The sequence below is a fragment of the Amphibalanus amphitrite genome, unplaced genomic scaffold, assembly GCF_019059575.1.
Source record: "Amphibalanus amphitrite isolate SeventyFive unplaced genomic scaffold, NRLGWU_Aamphi_draft 000004F_arrow, whole genome shotgun sequence".
In the NCBI taxonomy this organism is placed as follows: Eukaryota; Metazoa; Arthropoda; class Thecostraca; order Balanomorpha; family Balanidae; genus Amphibalanus; species Amphibalanus amphitrite.
The window spans coordinates 320,708-338,162 of record NW_024881501.1 but is presented as its reverse complement, the minus strand read 5'-3'; the positions used below and the strand labels follow the sequence as shown (position 1 = coordinate 338,162).

The window sequence follows — 17,455 nt, the reverse complement described above, 5'->3', positions numbered from 1 at the left end:
CGGCGTGACCGCGTATGAGACGGCACAGTCCGGGCGACTGCGGTGACGTGTCGGCGGTGAAAGACAATCAAGCAAAGGAGCAGTAATCGCCACGTGATCTCCACGGCAGTAATCGACACGCAAATGGAACGTGGACCGCTCTGAAATGTTCGACACAAACAATACGAGGAGGCGGTACGCCGGAACGGAGCGCCCGCGGGCCTAAGATGGACATGCACGCATGTCCATCTTCAGAGGATTTAGCGGCGCGCGCTATTCAGCTATCTCGACTCCGACTGTTACTGAACAAAGCCTTAGATCTACCGTTTACATACCTGTCCATCATAGTTAAGTCACACTTAGCTAATGCCAGGTGCGCCTCGGGCAGTACATCGGTGTAAACTCCGCCCCGTACCCATTTTTCTAGCCACTAGCGCACTATAACGTTTTATTTCCGCCCATCGCTAACCACTAGGATCGTAGGACGTGGGATGCCCGAGGCTAGCCCGGGACATTCCCGCGAGTGCAGAGGCAGTCTCCAGCTGGCTCACAGTGTGTCGGGTCTTCAGTGAAACTCGTGAAACTCGACTCTGGTGACCAGTGGCCCAGTGAGTGCCTCTGCTCTTCAATCAGTGATAACTGGCATCTTATCAGCGGTTAGGGGGCGGCGGACCTCCGAACCAGCCCTGGACGGGAGGTGGAGAGAGAGAGAGAGAGGAGAGAGAGAGAGAGAGAGGGAGAGAGAGAGGGGGGGAGGGGTTGGTTGAGGGGCCGACGCGGCGAGGAGATAAAGCGTCGTGCCAGCGGCGGGGACGGCGGACACCTCGCGCGCGTGGTCACCCGGGCCGAGAGGCAGGGGGAGGGAGAGGGAGGGGTGTTGTTTTGACGAGACAGCATGGCGGGAGGAGGGAAGGAGCGGGGAGAGGGACGGCCAGGGGAAACAGGGGGGGGGGGGCAGTCCAGGGAGAGCGCGCCGACGGGACGGAGGGACGCTATTCCCACCCACCACCCCAAGCCAACACCCTTCCTAGCAATCCTTCTGCCATACCACCTGTCGTCCTCCCAGTGTGTTGCAAGGGCGCGGTTGTTGGAATTATTGCGCATACGCACCTACGCACACACTGCGGTGTAGACGGCCGTAACAGACAATCGGGTTGGAGCTTTCTGGGGACACCCATCACGGGGAGGAGTTCCCCTAACCTGATCTTCGCTCTGTTCCGCTGTCTACAAGCAAATACAAGAAAATATAACTATCTTCAACGTCTTTTCTTCGCGGGTCAGCCTCACGTCGGCCGAGCCCAACCCAGCACGCTAACACGGCCGCCGTTACAATCCTGGTCAGCTCGCCAAGGACAAAAGAGGCAAAAATAGAATGAAAAAGCAAAATGAAAAAGACAAGAAAGGACCCATTTACCATCAAGTGCGCCGGGAGTTTGGCCTGGCTCCAGGCGAGGAGTACCGGCCGTCGACGGGAGCCGCTGCGGACAGCCGCTTCAGCCGGTGGAGCCCCGCAGAGCTGGCCATCCTGCGCTGTCTGTGATACATATGTACTAACATGGGTGTTGTGTTGTATATTATTTGTGTTAACCTGTGTTGTTTGATGCAAAGTTATGTTTATCGATGTGTCGTGCTTATGAGTATTCACAGATAAAATGAATATCTACTTCTACGAAGGAGAAAGCCCTCCGTTCTGGGAGTCCTCATGGCAACACTTCACGAGAGACAGACCAACTCCTCTTAACCATTACCGTCGAGTTCGACCAAAAACCAGTGACCATTGAGCTCCCCCACCACCTCGGCCGAGGGCGCTGTGAAAAGTGACGCTCTCACCGAACGTGGCGGTGTGACGTGGCGTCACCGTAGCAGCCAGCGCAGCGCCGGTGTCATTGCTACATCTGGCCATTGCTCGTGCGCCCGTGGCCCATACACATGTGGATTATGATGCAATCAGCAGACACACAAAGTAACCAGGCGTCAACAAAGCTGCCGAAGCAGACAACGAAAACCCAAATTCATCAATGAAATACACAAATCTTCAAGTCAATGTAAATACACACCAATAGTGCATGCAAGGATAAATGCGAAGTGTATGCAATCAAATCAAGCAAGAATGCAATACCTCACATGGCTAGCTGCTTAGGGCTTATCGACCCTATCAACCAACGCGGAAAAAGGCACAAAAGAAAACACAACCGACAGGGCATCCGACACCAGCACTTCGTTGGACCCGCCAATACTTTGTTAGTTCGTCATTTACGATCGAAGGAAACTGTTCACATTGACGTTTACGAAGATCTACAAAGTGTTTTTTTTTCAAAGCTAGATAACGGAAGGAACATATGGAACAAAGGCCGATGTGGCGGCTGAAAGAAGACACTGCCACTTTCAATGATCAATGCCATCCTCCCTGAGAAGTTGTTCTGGAAAATTGATCGTAGATGGGGTCGAACTAAGGTCACGAGTACGCTGCGTGGAATATCGTGTACTAACATGTACACTGAGTTCGGCTTATTGCACGCTCGCCTTTCGTCGCCACAAAGAAGGTGAACAGGGGTTGCAATCGTGTGGCTGATGCCCAGGCCACAGACACCTTCTCGTGTCTGCTTTGAACAAGGAGCTCCAACAAGGCCAAAGGAAACATCTGAAGGCCAGGCTAAAAAAATATACGGCAGGTAAGAAAAAAGGGCCTCGCCGACCCCAGGGTGGCTGGATCCGCCCTAAGTCCCCCCAAAAAAGCCGTCAAGCGGCCCATGTCGCCGTCGCCTCTGCCAGCCGCCGCCTACGGGGAGGGCTCCAACAGGGCAGCCCCACCAGAAGCGACCGCGCGCAGCCCCACCAGCGCGTCGGTCGACGGTCCCCGGTCCCGCTCACAGCCCCAGCCTCAGCCCATCGAGGAGGGCAGCGGCCGCCTATCTGGCTCTAGCCAGAAACAAGCATGGGCGGGTGCAGCTGGCAGCTACGTAACAGCTCCAGCTGCCGACCAGGAGCCGGTAGAGGTGGCGGCGTCATTCGCAGCAGCAGCCCCAGCGGCCGAAGAGACGGCCGGGACCGAAGTCGCAGACGCAGGCCCGCAAGAGAGAAGAAGAAAATAAAAGATAATAGAAAAGAATTCAAAGGCTAATGCAAGCTGGAGCGAAAGCCGTAACGGGAGACGCAGCCGGAAACAGAGCCGGTGTTGGGAGCGGACTTGCCGACGGCGCCGGTACCCCACGGATTTGGTGAGCCCGCGTATTACATCGGGGTTTCCTTATTTGTATTTATTTAGTTATCACTGGCATGGTATTACCGTAGGTCAGGTGCTCAGAGTGTACTGCAACTTGCTAGGTACTGACAGTACGCTGTGTGGAATATCGTGGACAAACAGGTGAAACACTTGACATCATGCACACCGTGCACGCTGGCCTTTTGTCGCCACAAACAAGGTGACCTGAAGGTGAACAAGGACAGGTGACGGTTAGATTAATTCATCTGCATAAGTACGCTTAGTGCCAATATCACCAACTGCAATGTATTATTTCTGCAGGATCCTGTTCATTGTTCTTTCCATGTCTGGATACAGGACTGGCGCCATTATGGGCACCACGCTGGCCGAGTGGCAGACAGCAGAGGTAAGACGAGCTTTGTCGATAAGTTGCGATGTATTTGGGCAGCCAGGGGTCTAATATCCCAAGTAATTACATTATAACAATCGTACTAAATATCAAAGGTGGCCAATAATTGTATTTTTAATAAGAACAATCTGTAAACAAATGAGCAGCCGCCTGACAGAGGGTGCTGCCATTGCCAGATGTCGGAGGACGGTCAGGCGTTCTCCTGGTTCACCATGGCCAACAAGACCCTGGGCACGTAAGGGGCGGCGTTGGTCGTGGTGACCAAGACTGTCCAGGAGGCGCTGACCTACTTTGTCCAGCACCTCCGGCATCTCATTGTCACTGAGCTTCCCAAAAACGATAAGCTATTTGATATTTAAAAACAATATTTATCGTCAATATCCACTATGTGAATGACGTATAGAAGTGTTCAATGACGCTGCGATAGTATCTTGGTTTCCACAGTACCGACCTGCGTGGGGGGAGCTCTGCTGGCTGCAGTTAGCTTATCGACACAAGGCGTGCCACTGCCGCAATTGATATCTAGTCGATAGGCTACGGCACCTCAGCGGTTGCTTCTTTAGCTTGTGGATCCCCGGTTGTGTGCGCCCGTCCGTGCGGCAGGTGACACCGGTGGCGCTAGAGCCCTGCGTAGAGGTGTTGTGAGCGTTTAAGTTTGAGCGCGCCTCCACGCGCCCCCACTGAGCGCGCCAGGCGCAGCTTCCCCCATAGAAGTGTGTGCACATGGAATCGAGAGATGGCCTCCAAGTGCATCGTCGGACATAGCTGAACCTGACTGTCAATACTTTTAACAATCTTAACCGTATTCACGTTTTTAACATTTATATTTTCATTGTGTTGTTCTTACCGATAGTGTATTTTACTGCGTTTGTATTATGTATGACGAGAGGCCTGAAAAGCCATTTACTGGAGACCTCAATAAACTGATGATGTTGTAGTAGGGCGGTCAGCTAGGGTCGTTTTCCTTTTCTCTTCTATTGCCTCTCTTCCAGGGACATCCTATCCCATCCCTCCCCACTTCTTTCTCTTGTTCTTTCGATTGTGTACAGGGGCATCCGAGGTCACCGGCAGCGCCGGGCCTCTTCGCCCAATTTTTTATCCGGAGTCGGTCTAGTATTGCATCTGCGGCTCCGCCCGCTAGTAATTGTTTATTGTTACTTACAGCAACGTAACATCTCAGCGCCAAAGTTCTTAAACTTAAACTTAAACAAGGCGTAAAGACATGAAAACCATGACCCGTGACTCTGAGGCTGCAGCCTCCCTCCCCCCCCCCCGACTGAGACGACACCCAAAGGTCCAGCTTTTGTTCTGATCCGCAAAACGCAAGGTGGCACCTTTCTCCACATTCGGCCTGCGCCGCGCCATCGACACCATATGTGGCACAGTCCAGAGTGTCAGGATCTCCGTACCGGCCCTCTGCTGGTAGAGACGTTTCACCGCCATCAGGCTGACGCCCTGCTGTCGGTGGCCAACCTTAAATGAACCCCGGTCTCCACCATCCTCGCCGACCGACTCAACTGCGTGGAGGGCCCTGTGCGCTCAGAGGCCCTCACAGAGCTCAGCAATGCCGAGCTTCTAGATGAACTCCAAGATCAGGGCGTCTGCCGGGTGCAGCGCCTCAGGTCCCGCGACCCTAAGAACCTGGGGCCCAACCCCACCATACGGCTCTCTTTCACCGGCCGCGAGCTCCCGCAGGCACTCCGATTTTTTTATCCAGTTAAGACGTTTCAGTTGAATTGCTGACTGCGAGATAAAGGGTTAGAGGTAACATACGCACCTAAAACAAAACAAAACATAACGTAAAGTAAAATAACGTCGAGAACAAACATGGACTCTGTTGATCGCGAGCCGGCTCCACCGGGTCACGCGTCCGAGGAGCCCGCCGAGCTCCCCCCCCCCCCCCCTCTCAGGCCATCCCCGAAGGACCGGCGTTCGTCATCGTTACAAGAGAAGAAGGGAGCTTAAGTTATTGTCGAAAAACACTTTTCGTAAAAACAGCTATTTTTGGAGTTTTTGCCCTCTGGAGGCTAAACCGTTGACCTGAGGTCAATATTGATAATGACCTTTTCAAAAGAAGAGTTCAAAAGCTATCGATTGCTCTTCCATGCGTTTTTCTAGCTACCATAGTTCATGAGATAGCGGCATGCTTTCTGAAAAATATAATGACAATTGGCAAATTTTGACCTTTGATGACCTCTGGTGACCCCAATATTGCTCTAAGGTGAAAAATGGCCGAAATACTTTCAAACGTACGCATTGAGGGCTATCGACTGCTTTTTACCGCGTCTTTCTAGCCCTCTTAGTTTTTGAGTTAGAGGTGGGTGGTAACATATGCCCCCCCCCCCCACTAGGGCGAAGTTGGCCGAGACCGCCACTGGGGCGCGGGTTAATCTCCCCCACCCCCTCCCTGCTTTCGTCTTTCTTCTATTCCGTTGTTAGCCGGGTTTTCCGGGGTCACCGGCCTGCCGGCCCCTTCCGCCCATTTTTTTTATCCAGTTAAGACGTTTCAGTTGAATTGCTGACTGCGAGATAAAGGGTTAGAGGTAACACACGCACCTAAAACAAAACAAAACATAACGTAAAGTAAAATAACGTCGAGAACAAACATGGACTCTGTTGATCGCGAGCCGGCTCCACCGGGTCACGCGTCCGAGGAGCCCGCCGAGCTCCCCCCCCCCCCTCTCAGGCCATCCCCGAAGGACCGGCGTTCGTCATCGTTACAAGGGAAGAAGGGAGCTTCCGGCACACAAATCCATTTTAGCTCCGCCGGTCCATCGACACCTATATAGGACCGGTCTACTCCCTCAAAGCTCTCAGGAGCGGCGCCCCCCCCCCCTCATCGAGACAAAGACAGAGACCCAAACGTGCCAACTGCTTCGCGCCGCCTGCTTCAGAGGCACTCCCATCGCGGTCAGCCTGGCCACCCGGCTGAATTCGATCGAGGGGTCAATGCGCTCGGACGCCCTCACCGAGGTCTCGAGACGAGAGCTCCTCGAAGAGCTGGAAACCCAGGGCGTCGTCCGGGTCCAGCGCCTCCGCTCCCGCGACATAAAAAACCTCGGACCGAACCCAACCATTCGCCTAACTTTCAGCGGCCGCACCCTCCCGCAGGCGATCCGGTGCGGGTGCGGCCGAAACCGCCAATGGCGGCAGGCCGAAGTCACAATAACCGAACCGAACCGAACCTTTGTGCATCTAACATCTTATTTGCTCTTACACCGTCTTCTCTTCTAGTTGTAAATCTCATTTAAATAACTGTAGTGATTGAGCTTAGCTCCAAATTAGGATTCAATGATACTATGCATACCATTCATTAGGAATGAGCATCAACCGTAGTTGACTTTTCGTTTCAGTCTGCAAGTTTTCTGCCCGGCCTGGCCGACCATGCGGCCCTCGGAGTGGCCGAGACAACCTGCGCTACCACCAAAAAACAGCGCACCCAGCCGGCGAGGCCCCGGCAGCGCGCACCCATTCTCGAAATTCGTATATGCATGGACGGAAGTAAAGTCCGTGTTTACAGGGACGTCCACGTTTTTCGGTGTCACGCCGTTGCCGTTGAATTTTCGACGATGCCCTCTTGACATGACAACAAGCGAAGTTGCCCGCTTGTTACTAGCCCGATTCTGTGCCGAAATTGACGTGTTTAAGGGTAGAGAATTCGACCGACATACATGGACCAAAAAAAGATGTGATAAGGGTGTTTGCATGGACAGTGGGCGGAGCCTAATTTCTCTATGAGTTATTTTCATATATCCATGGACTTGTGGGCGGAGCTTAACACAGTCCATGTAAGCACGGTTTTATTCGCTTACTCGATTCGAAAGCATGAACCCGTTCTAGTATAACCTTTAATCGTGTTTTATCGCCATTAGATTGTATGTCATGCGCGTAATTTAACCCTCGCCCTATTGTTTTTCTACATATCGTTGGTACGACCCTCTCACCTTTTCGGCCCTAATAAATAACCTGAACTCATGTGACCTTTAGGAAAAATCCGAGATGTACAAGGTGTGAGGCCTCTAGATGATATTAGCCATTAGGCACTGTAAGTTTCATCTCCCTTTGAAAGCTCCTCTGGCACTGAGATCGTTGCGAAGTTGCGACATTTTAGGACCGTGCAGATGCTCACTTATGTCGTAGGTCATTGACTTGACCTGACCTGAAAATGCGGATGTCACAAGATTCGGGTTGAATCAAATGTCAGGTATGCTAAGGTCCAGCTCTCTATCTCCAGCGTGTCCCGAGCTATCGTAAAAAAAAAAATATAAAAGGCGCGGCGCTCCCCCCCCCCCCTACCATTCGGCCGGCGAGCGTTAGTTAAACCGCGCCTGACAGGGAGGAGGGCTATTTAGAGCCCCTCCCCCTCCCTACACACTATACACAAACATATAAACACAAATATGTGTGTGCAAATTTTATATAAAAATGTGTGGAGATCTGATGATTGTTCGGAATGATGAACTCGAGTGAAGCGTGAATTGTCGGCACCGATCACCCCGTCAAAGAGCAAGAAAGTAGCTGCTAAAGAGTTAAATGAGGTCATATCACATGGGCATGAATACACTTACTATCGACTGTTCGAATTATTCAAATGTATTGCTTAAGTCTCGCTCAGCTTCCAAATTCTGCAGAACAGAAAAGACTCGGTTGATTATTGTTGCGAGATACACAGATGAGTTTTGAAATAAGAAAAAAAAATGGAACGCTTCACACTATATATTATCAAATATCAGCCTCGCAAGTCAGCATGAATGATCAAAGAATGATATTACCCGGCGAACTGAGGGCAAACAATTGCATAATTTTAAGCCAGCTGATAATGATTTTCTTCGCGGTGAAAGGTAATCCGTCTATGCGATTGCGTCATACCGCCGCTCGTCAGGTCCGCATGAGCCATGAACAGGGCCAGGTCATTCGTTCGCGCGCCACCAGCGCGAGCGGACGGCGAATGCCGAGCGCATCAGTTTACATAACAACTTTGCACATGTTGAGGCGGAACAAGCAAATCCGCTGCCACAGACGAGGCATCTTTGTCACCACGCACCTTCATGAATGTAGACAATTAACATGAGTGTATGCCTAAACCTTGAACGTGAATCTCGAGCCGCAGTCAACGGCGGCAGAGCGCATATTCTGGGCGGGCACGCACACGCGGCGGCTGCCGACTGTGCGCGCGCGTGAGGCGGTGGCACCAGTGGACGGGCGTCTAGCGTGCGCGTGGCGGCATCGGCGCCGGTAGACGGCCGTCTTGGCGCGCGCGCGGGGGCGGCGGCGGCGGCGGCGGCTGTCTTGGCACGCACTCGTCGGCCAGCTGGACGGAGTCAGAGCAGCCAGATTCCCAACCAGAACTGACGGTCTTCCGACGCAGCGTCTTCAGTACGGCCAGAGACAGACTCGTTGTCCAGCGCCTCAGTCTCCTCCGTCTGGCATCACACAGGGGTGGGGCTGGGTTAATAAAGGCTGACACGGGGAGTAGTTAGGTTTAATACCGATCTGACAAGAGAGAGGGTAATGGGTCAAACACTGAGCTGACACAGGAGGAACGGCTGGGTCGAACACCGAGCTGACAAGGGGTGGGGGCTGGGTCAAATACCGATCTGACACGGGGAGGGGTCTGGGTAAGACATCAGGCTGACACAGAAGAGAGGTTAGATCGAACACCGAGCTGGCACGTGGGAGTAGTTAGGTCTAATACCGACCTGACACGATGGAGGGGGCCGGGTCAAACACCGAACAAACACGGGGAGAGGGCTGGGCGAACACCGAGCTTTCAACGCATAGGCGGTTACTCGACAGGCCGAAAAGGGAATGTCAGAGAGTAAGTCACCACAGGAGCTAATGCAAAAGGTAGCTGATATTAGGAAAGATAATTACTGACAGCACGGACACGGAAAAAGGCCAAGCTAGTAGTACGGGACACTATAAAGTATCACAAATTACCAAGAACACGTCGTTGGCGGTTCATGGTACGGCACATAATTGCCGCACAACTGCTATACGAGGCTCGGGAGACCAATTCCCCGCTGACCCTGCAGATGCACTATCAGCCAAGCCAGTTCAACAGCCATATCAGAGCGACCATGACGTACATAGCTTCCATCGGTACCCCCCCCCCCCCCCACACACACCTAGTACCCACCTGTTCAGTATAATCAGCTGAGATGTAGATCAGCGGCCGCCCTGCCCGCAGGTGCGCATCTCTGGGGCCGCGGCCGCCGTCAGCTGTTGTGGTGTCCCCAAAGCTGCCGCCGTAGCCAAAACAAGGCTCTTGTGGGCCTCGTAGCCGGCGACCAAGATCGCCACCATGTCGTCGCGTTCGACATCGTGGGCCGCGCCGACGATGTTTCCCCGCGCACGGAGCCGGAGGCCGTAAAAGCACGGACACTCCAGCAACACGTGCGCCTAATTGTCTGCTGCTTCGCCGCAGACCAGGCAGCGGCCTGTTGGACATTCGGTGTCACTGCTGACTGCACTGGGCGCACTCGGACGTTGGCCTTCTTTCAATCCGGTGGAGATGCTGCCCCGATCATCCCCAGTGGCCCGACCAGCGCTGATAAGTGTAACAGCCTTCTCCCTGGTAGCACTCGGACCGGGGCGGGGGCGCCGTGAGCTCCGCGCGCGCACTGGAGCAGAAGCGGCCCGCCGGGACCCATATGTCCCAGTCGTCTCCATCTGGTAGCGGCTTGGACCGGGGCGGGTGCGCGGTGAGCTCCGCGCGCGCACTGGAGCAGAAGCGGCCCGCCGGAACCCGTATAACCCAGTCGTCTCCATCTGGTAAGCGGAGCAGGGAGCCACCGCCGCCAAACCATCCTCCGCCGGCCCGTCCGAACAGATCCAGACGGCCTCATCCGGCAGCTCCCGGATGCATTCCTCCGCGCAGCACGGCCACTACAGATGCTGCGAGGCTGGCCCGCGGGCCGACTGCCGTCTGGACGCGCGCGCGCAACGGCGGCGCCAGCGAGCTGCTGTGTAGGCACTCGCCCGTCGGCCAGCTGGACGGAGTCAGAGCAGCCAGATTCACCAACCGGAACTGGCGGTCTTCCGACGCAGCGTCTTCAGCACGGCAAGAGACAGGCTCGTCCAGCGCCTCACTCTCCTCCGTCTGGCATCACACAGGGGTGGAGCTGGGTTAATACAGGCTGACACGGGGAGTAGTTAGGTTTAATACCGATCTGACAAGAGACAGGGTACTGGGTCAAACACTGAGCTGACACAGGAGGAACGGCTGGGTCGAACACCGAGCTGACAAGGGGTGGAGGCTGGGTCAAATACCGACCTGACACGGGGATTGGACTGGGTCAAATTTTAGACGTTTCTGTCACTGGCGGTGGACCTGCGCGTCACCCTCCCCGTCGGCGCCCACCTTCGGGACCACGGCCGTAGCCAGCTCGGCCAGCTCCAGGTCACCCTTGACATTCTATAGCTTAATCTGAACACCAGAACACACAGGTCAGGTCAATTATCAGTATTTTGAGTAAATCAATAACATTTTACCAGTTTCCCACGCATTTACTTTGATGCACCATAAGAAGCGGCGGTTGCTGTGCACTAACGTTTTCCCTGTAACTACCCCCCCCCCCCCACACACACACACAGAGGCCTGTACCTTCCTGCCGTCCTCTCTTCAGTTCTTGTGTGCGGGTTCCCTCGTCCGTAGCAAGCCCCCCCCCCCCCCAGACCCGACACACCTGTATCCGATGGGCGTCCGAGCGCGAGACTGTTGGTGATGGCGACGGCGTCGCCTGTATGAGCGCACGCGAACAGTTTTTCTCTGGAATCCCTTGTGCACTGAAGGTTCATTTTTTCTGGAGGTCGCATCCTGCAACGAGGAAAAAAAATGTTAAAGAATAGCAAAATCTCAAGGGATGATGCATTACTTACCTATATGGCGGGCATCACCATACAGTTATGGAAATGTCATCAACATTTAACAGTCAAAAATGGAAATATGGCTTATGTGGCCTGCATCACTATGTTGTCATGAAAATGCCATCAAAATTCAAACATGACCATTGACCTTGAGTCTGAGTAGGAATCTTTGTACCGGGCATGAGCTGAGTTTCTGCTTAGCCTGAAATTGAATACTATGAAACTGGGCTTCAGCCTCTTGGGCTCGGCTGGGCTCTTTGACAAAAGTTTATCACATGAGCAAGTCTCTGACTGAACCAGTCAGCGGTCTCTTCAACTCAATGTGCTATAAATTGAAAATTTTGATGAAAAACAACATGCAGTTCCATTGATATTTCACTTTTTTGGATCATTTACCTTTCTGTTCTCACAAACCGGAGCTGAGTTTTACATAGGCGTGGGGACAGGGGGAAAGGGGGCGACCGGAGGGCCATGCCCCCCCCACTTTCGGAGGGGGGGGCAGCAATGTTAACTCCCCCCCCCCATTTCTTGATGAACTTTTGCGCCTGTATATACCACTCGGCACCCTGAACAGTGAACACCAAAACTTGACGATTCTTCAGGTTCGGCTTCCCTTCGAAATTCGATGAAGATTTCCTTTTTGTATCTACAGCGTTAAAGTTAATGAGCGCAAATTTCCTTCACTCAATGTAGGAAACCATATCAGAAGCAACAAAAGAGAGGTCTGTTGGCAGTATTACGTTGAATACGAGGCGAGGCGTATGATAGCAGTGAAAGAAAAGATTTGACAACAGTGGCCAGAGGACCGAAAAACCCATGCTTTGCTGCAAATAAAATAAAAATAAATCTGCTTTGCTGAGCCGAACGCATTGAAAATTGCAGATGCTTTCATCACACTGTCATCATCATGTCTCCATCAAAAGTTACTGTCAAAAACTTATGGTGAGCATTGGTGAGATTTCTGGTGACCTCTAGGCTCTACAGTCTACAGGCTTCTGCACACACTGCTAGGGGCCATGCTGGTCAGTGGTAACTGAGGAGCCACGCTTGTCAGTGCCCTTACGCCGGTCTCTAAGAGCTCCAAGTGGTCGATTTCTGAGGATCCCACGCAGTCTTTGGAGGCTTCACGTCGGCTTTCATTCACAGGATTCACGGGTTCTTAGGTCATTAAGGACTAAGCTGGTCCATTTTAAGCCTCAGCAGTCAGTATAGGTCTAAGAGCCTCAGGTCGCCCTAACGGAGCCAATATCGATCTCTTAGGGGCCCTTTGCTGGTTGAGAGCTGATGCCCTAAGCTTTAAGAGGTCCCAACTCGAGTTATGACACCTGCTCTGGCCCCTGATGGCTCCATGTCGTCCTCAGAGGCCTCACTCCGACCTCTGAGGTCTCATGCTGGCCTTTGAAGGCCCATACGAACAGGTAAACCCACGCTGGCCTCAGGGCCCTACGAACGATGGCCTTAAGAGGCCCCTGCTGACCTCATGGAACCCAGGGAACATCTAGAAGCCTATACCGGCCTTTGAAGGCCCCGTGCCGGCCTCTAAGGGTCTTCTCCGAGGGCCCAGTTCTGCATAAGGGCTTAAAACGGCTGGCGAGGTCCTCGAGATGGCCTCTGATGGTTTCTGAGGGCTTAGCCGTCGGAGGACCGAGGAGAGCAATTAGATGCATCGAGAGTATTCCGATAGGGTTTTGGTAGAAGGGATGCAACTACCTGACATAATGACATAAATGACCGTGAATTGATCGACCTAGCGGCTGCGGAGATCTCTAAAAATAAGCCTCCAGGCTCTAAACAAGCCTAAAAATACATGACTTGAGCGGATCAACATTGACACCCATGACTTTCCACGTGGCACGGCAAGGACCGGGCCGGAAGTTGCGGGGTCACAAAAATAGGTGGAGCGGTGTGTTCGAGACTGGCGGGTGCCAGCGAGGGCCGGGCAGCGGAGCAGCACGTGCTCCAGGACATAAAACTCTTCTCGGCACACGGCGCAGAGCGCCGCGGGGCACCGCTTGTCAAGGCACTGTTGGCCTGCCGCGGAGGGGAGACGGCCGATTTGGTGCACGTACAGGAGCGAGCGGCCCCAGTGGCCTGCCCTCATGTGGTGCACCGAACCGGCGTCCCCCCGGTCCTCTCAGAGGATAGGGACTGCTGCGTGCTCCCGAAGAGTGGCTTGAATAGTGACTCGGACCAGTTGCTGCACCATTGACGCGAGGCCTCCCGGCGTCCCAGAAGACCCTGCTAGGAGCCGCCATCTGGACCGAACTAGCGGCCCTGGCCGGTCCGTCCCGCCGGATCCACCTGCAGTGGGTGCCGTCCCATTGCGGCGTCGACGGTAACGAGCGCGGCGACCAGATCGCCAAGGAGGCGGCCGCGCTCCCCCAGGCGGCGGTCCCGGTGGACGTCGCTACCGCCCACCGTGCGGCCGTCAGAATGGCCCGCGACCGCACCACCGCCGTCTGGCCGGAGGGCTGGTACCGGACCCTGATGGGGAACCGGCTGCCGCTACCGGTCGCGACGGGGGACAGATCGTCGGCCGTCGACGTCCATCAACTTCGCGCGGGCCACTGGTCGGGCTCCCGCCAATACCTCCACCGGATTGGACGGAACTCTTCCGAAGATTGCCGCCAGTGCCCTGACTGTGCCCTGACTGTGCGGCGGGCCGGTGCACCGTGTGCCGGGAGGAGGCCGACACGCCCCGGCACCTCTTCTTCCGGTGCCCGGCCCTCATGGGCTGGCGTCTCCGGAGGTACAGGACGATTTTTCCGAGCCCGGAAGACGTCCGCGACGACGGAGAGGTGGCGGCCCTGGCGGCCGCAGTGAGGGACCTCCAGAGCCGCACGGCTACACCGCGGTAACGCGTCTGGAGGGAACAACAACAACAACAACAAGGCCGCACAATGAACCGCCCGGGTAGCGAGCGGGCGTCCGAGGGCGGGGCGACCGCTTGTTTCGCCACGTCGTTCGTGCTCTCATTCCCCTCGATCCTGCAGTGGGCAGGAGCCTGGAACCCACTGCAGGATTACTTCATGACGCTCGACCATGTTTAACAAGGTCTTCCATGCCTATCTCCGCGCCGAGGGTGGAGGCCTCACCTGGGCGGAAGCTCCTCCCCTGAATAGACTCAGGGCGGCTCGCAAGTCGAAGCACACGACGACCGAGGCGGGGGACGTCCCATCCCAAACCCTCTCCAGAGCCGCCCGCAGGTGAATCTGCTGCTAGACTGACAAGCGTGGCGAAAAATTCGGTGACCGCCATTCGCCGAAAAAATTCTGCGGCCGCCCTGCTCCGAAAACTTAGCGGCCGCCATGCGCTGAATTCGACGCATGCGAAGTTACGCCGGAGCTGAAATTTTCGGCGCAATCCCCGCCACCACGCCGGACATATTCGGCATCACGTGTATTTTTTTCCAGTCTGGCAACAGGAACGGAAAAATTATAGTCATTTGATGTTTTAACTGGATGAATTGCTTTGAAATGTCCAAGGAAGTGGCCCTTGAAAGCCGCTCTTCTGTAAAACTAACTGGCGCAGTTTAGAAGCTACTTGACATTTGCCACAGCCAAGTTGATTTCAATTTTCAAACTCAAGGAAGACTTTAAAAATCCCAAATTTCATTCCACAGGTTCCACTTCATTTTAATTTTCAAATTTGCGGAATTTTAGCTCAAAATTAGGTAGGTAGATGTGGTAGGTATAGATTAATATTTGTGGTTCTCATTGCAATGTCAACCTGCAGATTTTACAGCATTAAGTGTTTCTGCTTTTTATGACACAGATGCTGGGTGAAGATGAGTAAATTCACAAAAGAGAGGAAACACTTTGACCAGAGCATGGCCATGGACATTCACCTAAGTTACAAGCTTGCATTTCATACAAGGCTATTGTGCCTTTTCAGTAACAGCAGCAGGTCAGCAAACTCATCCACCAACTGTGCCCCTGCAACTGGGGGAAGCAGGGAAATGAAGTGTGACTAATGGTTGGTGACAAAGCCTATCTATTCATCTGAGTCTGTCTCAGCTGAGTCTTCATGGGTGGAAGCACTAATAGTTATGCAATGTCTGTAATTGTTATGAGGTAAGACAGTAGCTGCAATGTTGGATTATATACATAATACATACCTATGAGGCAGAATAAAGAAATCTGCCAAGTTAAATGCAAATAATTTTATAAAAAGGTAAATATCATCAACCATGGTGATCAACCATGTCTCTGAATATAGAAAATTGACAGAAGTCAAAGCAAGGTTGTCAAACAGCACAGCTGCCACATACCAAAAATACTCTATTAATTCAGATTTAAAAATGGATACACCCATAAATGATCACATTGATACATGCTTATGCAATCTCCAAATTAACATTTCCATACAATGTCCAGCAAAAATCGGCAGCATAGGTACCTATCAAAATTAGGTGCCGGGGACCCCAAAAGCCTTAAAACTATCAATTGACATCACAGGCAGAATTTGAGGATTTTATAAGTTATAAAACAATGTATGATTTTTCCCCTTTATCATAAAGACCACAGGCCAGCCAATGACCATGCGCAACAACACAATTGGACAGTGATGAAATTTAACTATATAAGCATCTGGGAAAAAAATCACATTTTCATTGCTCTAATCTACTCTGGATATTACCTTTAAAAAAATTGAGCCAAGATGGTCTAGAACCCTACCAACCAGGACTTCGGAAATGGCATTCGGAATTATGTCTAGTGTAGGTAGGTACTACACATGGCTACAGTTTATTATTTCTTGACAATAAAATGGCTAATAACATTTTCTTTTGTAATCAGATAGACCAGCACCACTGATAGGCAATATAACATCTATATATAAAAGTAAAGGAACGCTCAGTAGCTGGCAACGCTGCAGACCTGTGCCGTCTGCAGTGTTTAACTTTGTGACTCTGCGTAAGAGGTTGGTAAATTGATTGACTTTCCCCAAATATTCCAAACTGACTTTGGAGCATGAGCAAGATAATGCTGTTCTTGCAACAAAACTAGATTTTAAGGATTCATAACTGTGACTGTGACTGTCTTGAGCAGGCTCAGCTCAACAGCCCCTATTTGTGTACAAATATAGAACAGCATGTCAATATATTGACAGTGGTAGTCTATTTATTATTAGGAAAAGGTCATCTCATTCAAGCACAGGAAAATCAAGCTTGACAAACATGGCATGCCTAAATCTAATGCTGTGGCCATGCTCTTGGGCTTAGAAAAGTGGGGCAACAATACAAAATACAAAAATACATAGTAGTATGCCATACAGCCGAATGCTTACCTTTCTATTTCCACCCATCGTTATCCACTCGCCTAGAACACAATCCAAACGCCAACCAAACGCGACACGACTCTTCCACACAGAAAAACGCACATCAACATGGAAATTGCCGCGAGAACTTTCTCGGCGCCGCCGATGTTGCTTACCAACGGCTTCAAGCCTTGCAACAGCTGACGATTAGTGAGAACTGACTTCTTTTCATGGACGACCAATCAGAACCGGTCTTACAAAAATGCCAACCAATCAAAATGTCGCTCTAAAAGGGCGATGCTATCGCCACGTGGTGGTGAAAAAACACACTAATCTAGGATAGCATTTTACATAGGAGTATTCTCAAGGACGAACGGGCGCGTCCATGCATTTCGGATGATTGGTATATCGCTTCATCGTCCATGATAATGCCCGAAACTGCTATTAGGAATTCATGGACAGCGAGACGTCCATGCAATCCCAGCCGTCCATGTTAATACCCTAAAAACCGCAAATTGTCCATGGGTTTACAACATTTCAAGCACCGCCCAACTGGCTGTGTCCCCCCCCCCCCCCCCCAGTGTGAATCGGTGAATCGTACGTCCTTCTGACTCCAGAGGAAGGCACTTTCCGCCGCCTCTCCCCTTGCCCTACGGCGGGAAGAGCTATCCGTGTTGCGCCAACATATGAGAGCATAGTTACAAATAAACAGTGTTTAGTATTTCTTTTATTGATTGGGC

The 17,455-nt window shown here is 52.5% G+C and overlaps 1 long non-coding RNA gene across 2 annotated transcripts; it reads right to left on the bottom strand.

Annotated features, from left to right (window-relative positions):
• Window positions 1-8,170: 8,170 nt before the first annotated feature.
• LOC122374036 lies at window positions 8,171-17,172 on the bottom strand. 2 transcript variants are annotated; one of them, XR_006255149.1, is made up of 4 exons: window positions 16,746-17,172; window positions 11,279-11,409; window positions 9,730-10,692; window positions 8,171-9,013 (listed from the first exon to the last, which is right to left on the bottom strand). It is a non-coding gene; the product is annotated as an uncharacterized LOC122374036 (long non-coding RNA). The 2 variants fall into 2 exon arrangements; XR_006255152.1 differs by lacking the exon at window positions 16,746-17,172 and adding an exon at window positions 11,856-11,937.
• Between the last annotated feature and the right edge of the window lie 283 nt (window positions 17,173-17,455).